The following is an 11405-nucleotide window of genomic DNA, read 5'->3' on the forward strand; positions in this document are numbered from 1 at the left end:
GCGTAATACTGTAATCAAATATGCCAACTACTTACAGCTAAAATTACATGAATAAAATTCACTCAGCAAATATGTTTCCTGTCCTTTCAAATATCCTTTCAAAAAGTTTGCGAGGCTGCTATTGAAAAGCACATAAACAAACAAAAAAGAGTCAAGGATCGGAAACAAACCGTGCCTATACAAAAACTTGGTCTTACAAAACTTCTCCATATTTAGAAATCCGTGTCAGTTCGGGTTGTGCGAAGTCTGAGTAGTCAAGGCAATCCGATTACGGCCTTACAATGGAAATGTATTTCATTAAATTCGCTTCAACCCTGGTAAAGGCTTTTCAAACTGGTCAGCGAACTACTTAAATGGCGTTGGGATGAAATATAATGGAGGAAACGGGTATTGAAGTTCACTAAGTATCGAATGTTGGAATTACTGGACTAAGGATGGATGAAATGGATAGAAGGTATTTTACCATGAGATCCTTTTAAAATTTAAAAATAAGACTAGGGTCAACCCTCAAAGTTATAATAAAAGTATAAACGACGGAGGAGTGGATTTTTTACGGAAATTAATCTCTAATTTAATGTTTAGAACATAATAGTAGTGTTACTACTTAAAAATAACAAGTTAAAATATTTTCTATGAAAGTAATTTAATTTGTTCTTAGACAACATAATGCAAATCATAATTAGGTACACATTTGCTCATTAACTCATTATTAACGCCAAATAATAAATATACATTCGAAACAACGTAAACATAATCTTCCTCGCACGTGCGACCATTAATCCCTCGTCCCAAGTCCTTTGACTTATTATTTTTATGAGCGAATTACAGAATTAAACAAGGTCCGCTCATTCACCCTGCAGCCTATTTATGTTCTTGTTATCCTGGTTCTTAACACGCGTGGGATTACGTGCCGTGGACAGAAATGGCTGTTACGTCTGTAAAGAAGTTGAATTTTGAGACTTTTTTCTTTTCATATTTATGACTGCCATAAAAATGTTTCTTGCCTCGTGCCTCGCCATCATCTTCTGAATCATAAATTTCTCACCATTGTATGTTCTACTTTGCATATTCTGTGCCTATTAAACAATATGGTAAATGAAAATGTGTCGGTATTGTTACAATTTATAGTATAAGCGATTAGGACGAGTGGCCGGCCAAACTATTCCAATGTTAAAACTCATAAGAAAAAAAAATGTAAGGCTTATTAAACCTATGTTGTTTATGTTTTTATCGATAGCAAACCCTTTATTGAAGATACTTTATGAAAAAAATTGAACTCTATGTTCTGTTCGAGCAGTTACAGTTTAAATTCTAAAACTCAATAGCGATTTATATTGGCGAATAAGATGAATATTTTTCTTGTTACACTAAATGTCGAGGACGGCCTTAATTGCCCAATTGTTTAATTCCAGCTAGTTATTTAGATTAGTTAGACCAATTAAACATTTTACGCGCCCATTAAAACATTGTGTCGAGTTGTATGCTAAAAATAAGTGCATTATTTACCTTAATGGGAGCTAGCTTAAACCAGCCTGATACAATGTCGTCATCCAAAGATAGACAGAAAAAAACAATGTATCAATTTATATTACAAAGTAACGCTAAAGAGATTATTACTTGTACAAAAAAATAATTACTTAACTCACTTTGGTCTCAGTCGTATTAATCATGAACCATATATCTTCATGGTAACAATCCAGATAAAACTCAAAGAACCAGTTCAACATTATGTTACAAAGAGATCGTAAAGAAGAAATGAAAATACTATACATACCAAATAATTAACTACAATGAATACATTTGCAGAAAAAGTTGATATGCTAGAAGTCCGCATATATAAATATGTGGTTCTATCCTTGCGTGGGAGACAGTCTAGAGTCACTGTTTATTGCGACAGTTTTTATTATCCCGTCTATGTGGGAGTAGCAAATGAATACGAAATCATCGTCCAACATCAGTCTTAACAAAATGCATATCCAATTTGTCGTTTTAACCTGAGTGTTATATTGAATACTAATAAAGTACAGTGAAAAAGACCACCAAAAGATTTTATAGAAGTATTAATTTATTCGACATTATGCGTTACTAAAAATATTAATACTGAATTCAGTAGGTACCTATCAATAAACAAACCTCTTTTTTTAACTGTGTCATTTATATCTAATGTGTAATTTATGATGCAAATCACGATAAACTCAAGCTGAATCGCGAATACATATACAATGCCAATGTGTTTGTACTTGACCTGACCCTTATTTTTCGATTCATATCACAGGACACACGTCATCGCATTGTTCTTGCTAAGTCGTCATGACCAATTAAATTTGGCAAGTTTGCATTAAAATTGTGGACGAATATACCTAGTATCATCATCATTGGCCACGACATCTTAGCAGATGATTGTTGCAGTGATTTTATTGTGTGGTGCCGGTACATCGTCTTTGGTGGCTTAGTAGTCCGATGGCAGCCCGACACCTTTTGCCACATCTGTCACAGGTGAAACGCGAGTCAAGAGGAGGAGGAGCCCTGGAACGGAGCCTTTTCTGCTTAAGGTTGTCGAGCCAGGCTTTGTCGTGCTCCATCACCCCGTCGGATAAGTCCCGGCGCCATTCAGGTCTCATGCTAGCGCGTGTCTCCCAACTGTCTAGGTTTATACTAAAAGATTGCATACTAAAAGATTACCTAGTATACTATACAGTCTATTGTCACTTTCCTGTTTATCCGTTAGTAATTTGAAAACAAAAGTACATGACAAAAAGTACAGCTCAACTCTGCAAGGGGCAAAATATAAACGAGCATCATTCGACTCATCGTCTTTTAAATAAAAAAATCTGCATATGAAAAATAAAATACACAAAAATATGATAATATTGTCTTCGATTAGCGCGATTATTACCTATGAAATAAAATTATGTAAATTGATTATATCGAATAAATTTGCATTATATCCCGGCGTTTCGTACCCTTTACAGCGTTTTTGGCAAAACTATTCATATACAAAAACAAAAACCATAAAGAGGTGATTTTATTGACAATATGTGTTTGGCCGATAAGGAGTTATTGTTAACAAAATGACCTGGTAACCTTTCTACAGAACACTTTCATCTCAATAAAATTCACGGCCAATAATTGCAGTTAGCAAATCGATAGGCTTGCAAAGCTCAAGGCCGCCTCCCTAGCAGGTCTAGGCGATTAAGATTAGCTCTACAATGATAGACGGACAATAGCCGGTGGCCTATTGTGATGGAGTTATTATTAAATTTTTCTGGGATTCGATAAATCATAATACATAGAAAGTATGAAAGGAAATTTAATCATAAATATAAAATATTCATTAACTGCTACTGTAGAACACACATCTGCGCTGCTTCTGGCAGTTAGGTACGATACAGTGCCCATCACGCTTGCTATTATTATTTTCTTATTAATTTTATTAAAAATAAAGTTTTAGCTACGTAAATTATTTGGAAGTAAAGAAATTATGTTCTTGTTTTTGCTATCAAGTAAAAATGCAATTTTTTAGGGTTCCGGTCCGTACCATAAAAGGTACAAAAGGAACCCTTATGGTGCCGATTTGTCCGTCTGTCTGTCTGTCACATTACTAAATAAAAAATAAAAAAAAATTCTGAGCCTGGGTCAGTGCTGTGCTGAGCACACTTAAAGTACAATTTAAAATTACAATGCATTAAAATTACCTACAGTTTAAACAACAATTACTAAAATGTCCAATATTATAGAGAGCATTCAGCAGACCATAGAATAAAACGGAAGGCTAGTAATAGTAGTAATGTATGACAGGGAAGGGAAATACGCATGATTTGAACGGTTCGACCTCGAAGCAGTCCATACCGGTCCCCACCATTATTATTCAATAAATCACTGATTTATAACTGTTCATTTACGTTATATAACGCGTAACGGTTAAACTCGTGCGCAGAATAAGCACGAGTCCGGTTAAAGAGTATTAAGTGGCTTGCCTTGGTTAAAGGATCCTTGAGTAAAGCATAAAAATAGTTATAGCAAGACAACTTATCCTTAAAAGACATATGCTATCGAGGTCTTTCTTGTAAACGTATATTAAAAACGCAATTTTATAATATTTTGTTTTGTTTGTTACATTGTTTTGTTATAAGTATGGCAATCGGCATTGGCAATGTATTTTACTAAAGATCAGCGTGACATTTATGGACTTGTTTATCAATTATCAATTTACAGAAATACTTCACAAATTACCTAAATTATTCACAGATGAAAACCGTATGAAAATCCGTGCAGTAGTTTTTCAGATCATTAGACAGACACAGATGTGGCTGAGGTTGGGACCCTTTAGGTCTAGTGATACTGACACTGACAAAGTCAAAATCCGGAAGAAATTGGAATTCAATAGCCCTTATTTCGTATAAAGCATAAGGATCTTAAGGATTCCTTAGACATGGAACGACACTAATATGGTTGTATGATAAGCGTAATGGATATACTTTCTTTTCGCATGAGTAATTAATATTGTTCCGGTGAAATGACATTGATAGATGCGTGATAGCCTGTTTGGCAACTTTAAAAAACTTTTATGATATCGCTGCTGTTTATGTAAGACACTTTGGCCACCATTTATCTTAAAACTGATGGTTATTTAAAAAAAAAAGTTATATATTTATAATACTAGGTCAGTGACAAATAGAATACGGTTCACCTGATGGAAAGCAGTAGTTGTAGCATATGGACGACCTTAACACATCACATCATCTTTGAGCTTTAAAAATTAAAAAAAATTATAAATAATATAAATCCACAATCGTTCAGTCAAAAATATATCAAATTTTCATTCATTCAGTAAAAAATGAAAATTTAAGAACACATTTTAGTGAGATATTTTCAAGATACCTATCTATTATTGTTTATGAGAAAGTAACCAAAGGTTATCATATTATGCGCTTGGTAGAAATTTCCATCAGCTAACCATCCTTCACCAGCTGTTTGCATATCTGGTTTCAATTCAATACGCTAGTTGTCCAACCAGGCCCCGTAGCCGAATGGCATTTCTCCGACGCCAAACGAAAACGAAACGTAGTCCGGCTCTGTCGCGCCAATACGCAAGAGCGACAGGGATAGATATCTACTAGCGTTTCGTTTCGTGAGCGTTTCGTGAGCGTTAGTGCCATTCGGCTACGCACCCTGTACAGTTTTAACCGATCAGATGAAAAAATCTGAAACTAAGTATACTGTGTAACAAAATAATGTCCAAATTTACATGGCAGCAACGCTGTAGAACTGCAAATCTATATTTGTAGAAATATATTTTGACGTGAGCATTAACTTATGGTAATTCAGTCGGTAGATTGTTTTAAATTACATATCAAATAATGAATATGATATTATGGAAGCTGAGTAGATGGACAATGGTGACTTAAAGATGTAAGATACCACAAAGAGATGCCATCTTTCTGCTAGTTTTTCAATATATGAAATAGGCTTTTGAATTGTACTATTAGTTTAGAAATACGTGGAATAGTTTGGGATATATTTTATTTTCAATTCCAACATAAACTTGAGTTATTTTTTTTTTGCTTCCTGCGTAGCTTAAATTATTTGATGTTCTTACACTTCTTACGCATTTCTATGTTTCATTCCATACATATTAAACACTCATCATCTTCCTTGCGTTATTCCGGCTTTTTCCACGGCTCATGGGAGCCTGGGGTCCGCTTTGACAACTAATCCCAAGATTTGGCATAGGCACTAGTTTTTACGAAAGCGATTGCCATCTGACCTTCCAGCCCGAAGGGAAAACTAGACCTTATTGGAATTAGTCCGGTTTCCTCACGATGTTTTCCTTCGCCGAAAAGCGACTGACAAATATCAAATGATATTTCGCACATAAATTCCGAAAAACTCATTGGTGCTAGCCGGGGTTCAAACCCGCGATCTCCGCATTGAAAGTCGCACGCTCTTACCGCTGGGCCACCAGCGCTTTTTCATACATATTAGACACTGTTGTTAATAAAAAACAATAGTATGACAAGTAGCTGTTTCTACTAACATGAGAATCATAATTCTACGAATTTTATTTAAAACCACGCATTTGCATAGTTATTTGTATGAGAGGTAGCGGTTTTGTCCAGTAAGCATTCTAAAACAATGAAGTTAGTGTGAAACACTTTAGATCAGCATTACGTGATTTTGGCATGACGCATTGCTGAATGACATTTTTTTAATGCTAATTCTAGAGATTTTTAAAACTCTACATAACACGCTTAAGCTTAAGATCCCTGACAGGTAATTCGTTTAAAAAAATCTTTGTTATAGAAAGCGACAGTTACATTTTCCTTAAAAGCGTCACATATTGTGTAAAATGGACACCGATTTACCACTGTGAGACTTGTGACGTTGATAAGCAAAATTTACCATATTACTGCCGCGACTGATCTTTTTTTTAATCGATAAGCCTTTGAAGGTGACTCCCGTCTGAATGGTCTAAGGCTATTAGACCAGGATTTTCCCAATTGCAAAAATAAAGCTTAAAAAATTGCCCATTCATAACCATACCACAATAGTGAAACCGCGAAAACAGTAAACGCCTCATACAATGTGTCAGAATGGCGAGACCCACTGATAACAACGTTTACCAATACAGTCTATAATTAAGTTACACTATGACTAATGCATTTCATTATTTATTAGGAACGTTCGATGATTCGACGATGACGTGAAAAAGATAACGTTTATTAATAAAGTCGTTATTAGTAACATGGTATAGTAGAATTTTTTAATTCTACTACAAAATCGGGTACTTTTTCATTGCTCATTTTAAAATCACTATTTCAAGAATAAGTCTAAATCCATGTACTAAAATTTCGCTCCGTTCATGATTTTACATGGTAAAGTATGTTTCGTTACTTTCGTTCTATTTAGAATAATTATCTGGATAAAAAAAATGTTAATGATGCAAGTACTGTCTATTCTCTTGTACCTATCCGAAAAACGAAGTTAAATGAATAGAAACAAATAGCACAGATAGCTGGATATTACATATTTTTATTTCGATATCATATGAAAACCTTTCAAAACAACGATAGGAAGGATGCTAACTAAACGCTGCTGACTCGTAATTAATATAGCAAATAGTGTTAAATTGACCATATTGTTGCTTTAAAACTATGATCAATACACTGTGATTCATCAGTTGAACCTTAACCTACTGATAATACGAAATTTGCAACTCATAATTAAATGATACAATTTTTATACAAACAAAAATAAAATTTATAAGTTAAAAGAAATATGTTTTCGAATATTAAATACTGCATACGTAAGTTAGAAATGTTTTTAACTCGTGATTAAATCATTTTAATAGTCCGTATTATATTTTATCGATAGTAAAAGCCGAAAATAGGTCACACCTCTAGTATATCGAAAATGTCAAAAGGGCCGTTTTTCTTAATTTTCCCCCTGGAGTTCGAGGACACCAAAAACACGTTTTTTGTAATAAACTTGAAATCATACTAAATAAAATAATGGTAGGTGTTTTATTTCAAAACAAATTTCTGGTCATAAAATTTATAGAACATCAAACATAGAACAACTATTTATTTTAGAACAGGCACTGCCATCTAGCGCTAATTTGGACAACTTTTAGAGAAACACACCAAGGAGGCCAGTCAAGAGCCTGTGGTAGAAATAATTAATTAAGTTATTCATAGATGGCGCTACTGGTATCAAAATTCTAATGGAAATGACAAAATAAGCTTGTGTCTTATTATGACATTTTATACAATGACTGCAAAGGTAACAATATCTTTTAAAATTCATAATTTTACTTCGAAGAATATTAATGCTGCTTATTCCATATATACATGAAAATACCTAATAAAGATTATGTTAGGTAAGTGCCTACTTATTAACATAATTCGTACTTACTTACATTCATTTTACGTACACTCGTATTCAATACTATAATAAGTACTTATTACTATTTACTATTTTACTATTACCAAATTACTATTACTATATAATATTATGAATGAGAAAGTGTGTACTGTGTCTGTTTGTTTGCCCGTCTTTCACGGCAAAACGGAGCAACGAATTGACGTGTTTTTTAGTGGAGATAGTTGAATCACATGTTTAAATTCAGAATATCTTCAAACGAAAGAGCGAAGCATACCTACATAGTAAAGTATACACATTATACATTATACACTTTTGTATTGCAAAGCTGTTTCTGATAAGCAGTGATACACGGCCCAATGCAGTTATTTGGAGGAGCGTTGAGGGGGCGAGTCGACTTACTAAGTTACTGGAACACTTGCCATAAGGTGAATCGTAACCCCGACAAATATTATAGTCGGCATTGTCTTGAGTTAAAAAATAAAAATTCTTTGCGAAACAGAACGGCAATTAAAGAGTGGTCTTGGCAGTACTCATATTAGGTCGCTAGGCCAATACAAGAGATTCTTGGTATGAATATCCTATAATATAAATCATCCTTGTTACTTTCTGGTTACTCGTCTAAGTACTAAACACCTACTAAAACTGAACTTGTATCTAAAAGTCCCAGTGACTCGCCCAAGTACTAAACACAGTCTAACGTCTAACCGCTACTAAACACAGCTCCCGCTCGTATTCCCTATTCTATTACGTTTAGTGATCATTAAGGACGGTTTCTGTAGAATTATTATATGCTGTAAGAAGTTATACTATTAACTTCTAAAATTTTCTGTAAAAAAAGTCTATGAAAAGTCAATTCCTCGCACATCATTTTTACGTCACCTTTTTGTATTCACAAAGTCGCCATAGTTAGTGCGTTTTTCACATTATCCGATCCGATATCGGATGTCGGACCGATATCCCATACAATACATTACATGCGCCATTTTGGATTTTTTTCGATTGAGATCCTTTCGACATCCGATGTCGGATCGGATAATGTGGAAACGGACTTACATTTCAAGCATTTTTAATGTTTCCAGTAACACGCCCAATTACTAAACACATACTAAACGCAGCATCCCCTCTCGCTCCTAATCCCTATTCTATTACGTTGAGTGATCGTTAGGGGCGCCCTCTGTCGACTGTAAGCAGTTATACCTAAACTCATAATGTCTGGGGAGTGGTGAGTATGAGTCCCGTGGAAAATTGGTAAAGCGGTAGGGTTAAGGAAATATCGTTTTTAAACCCCGACGCAAAAACGACGGGGTGTTATAAGTTTGACGTGTCTGTCTGTCTGTCTGTGTGTGTGTGTGTGTGTGTGTCTGTCTGTGGCATCGTAGCTCCCGAACGGATGAACAACAAACATAACCTAACCACAAAATTAAAATTTTGAAAAAAACCCCTGCCCGCGACATAGTATACCGATTTTCATGAAACATGGCTAAGAACATTCCCGACTAACTCAGCTTTCAGACAAAAAAACTAAATCTAAATCGGTTAGTCCGTTCGGGAGCTACGATGCAACAGACAGACACACACACACACAGACAGACAGACAGACAAACAGACAGACAGACAGACAGACACGTCAAACTTATCACTATACTTATCATATAGTATAGAGATTGTCTACTAATAGGAAATATAGGTTTCTTAGGTTTACATATTCGCGTGTTACTTAGTTTATTTTTCATGTGTTTTTTAAACTTTTTTAAACAAAAGGAAACTAAAAGGAATACATTGTTTTGTCGTTTTGTCTCTTCCTCACAGTCGGGTAAAATCCCCTATATCGTCCCCTTACGGCACGGCACAGAGAAGTGACAGTGGTGGAGATGTCTGTAATAAAGGAATTGAGGCATTTGCATGCAATCAAAAGTTACCTTAGAACGAAAATAGATGGCGGGACGACTTGTAAGGTATCTTTTACTACATACATACATACATACTATCACGCCTGTATCCCATAAAGGGGTAGGCAGAACACAAGAAACTACTAAAGCTTCAGTGCCACTCTTGGCAAATAAGGGGTTGAAAGAAAACGAAACTGTGACATTGCAGTGACAGGTTGCCAGCCTCTCGCCTACGCCACAATTTAACCCATATCCCATAGTCGCCTTCTACGACACCCACGGGAAGAAAGGGGGTGGTGAAATTCTTAACCCGTCACCACACGTATACTGTCTTAACGAAAATGACAGGATTGAGTACAGAAAACGACGGCCGACCTTTGCTCACCTTTATTTAATTTAACCTTTATTGCACAAAAGAAAACCTTAATTTTTAACCACCTATTCATGGTGTATTGTTATATAACATTTACATGCTGTACATACTTAGTTAAGAATCCCCAGCTAATAAGAAAAAAATTTCTACTCGTCGACTGTATTCTGTCAATTAGGACACCACAGACTAAACACACTTATAAGTGCTAACTTTTCAGTGTTGGATACTCTATGGCAGTTCCGACTCAACTATAATAATCTCATTATAGTTGACTTTTAGTTAACTGTAATAATTTCAAAAATAGAACTTCATACAATATCTATACTAATTTGCGATACCTGGCAAATGTGTCGGCATCTGAAACACATTTTTTTTATCTGTCGCGTTATCTGCCAATCAGAGACGGTTATTACAAACAATTGGTTGCTAGGTAATTAGATGTTGATACAACGGTGAACGACGCTATTAACATTAATTTTAACTTGCATGAATGATGATATTTCCGTCAATTGATGATGAAGATGATGACTCGTAGAAAAAGTATTGTATACAATAGTGATATAATTAAGCTTTTCACTCTCGTACCGTACTATTAGGCCACTCAGCCAGGGATCGGAACCCGTTCCCAAATACCATTTGATATCGTTCTTAAACCGTTACCAATAAATTTTGTTCAATGGGAACAAAATAATTTCGGTTACGGTTCTTATATCGTTCCCTAAAAGAACGGTTCATTATAAATTTTGTTCAGTGGGAACAAAATAATTTCGGTTTCGGTTCTTATTTCGTTCCCTCAAAGAACGGTTCCTTACAGTAACGTTTAAATGAACGAACAGAATTTTAGCGTTCCTAAAACCAATATTATTTCGTTCCGAGCCGCGCGGGAGTAGGTATAGCGACTGTAGCGAGCGCCGGAGCCGAGCGTTTTCGCCGACGCACGAGCCGCCTTTCGCTGTCTCTTTTTCACACGAAGTTCATTTATATTTCTGTTTCGGTTAGCCGGCCGGCCGCGGCCGGCAATGAAGGTGAAGGTAGGTTGTTTGTTTTGTTTACTTCATTTACTTGAGTTGCAACTTTCGGCGTATAAACAGTGAACGTGCAGTGTAGTTGGGGAGTTTATTGCAAAACCTAAAATTTTTTGACCAAAGCATGAAACTTGGCACAGTTGTTCCTTATATCAAAATAAGCCGATTAAGATCGGGAGCCTTCGAGAGCCTCCCCCCTGGGGCCCGGGAGGGGGGGTCAAAGTACCGCTTCAC

This window comes from Leguminivora glycinivorella, chromosome 23 (assembly GCF_023078275.1).
Source record: "Leguminivora glycinivorella isolate SPB_JAAS2020 chromosome 23, LegGlyc_1.1, whole genome shotgun sequence".
Classification (NCBI taxonomy): domain Eukaryota; kingdom Metazoa; phylum Arthropoda; class Insecta; order Lepidoptera; family Tortricidae; genus Leguminivora; species Leguminivora glycinivorella.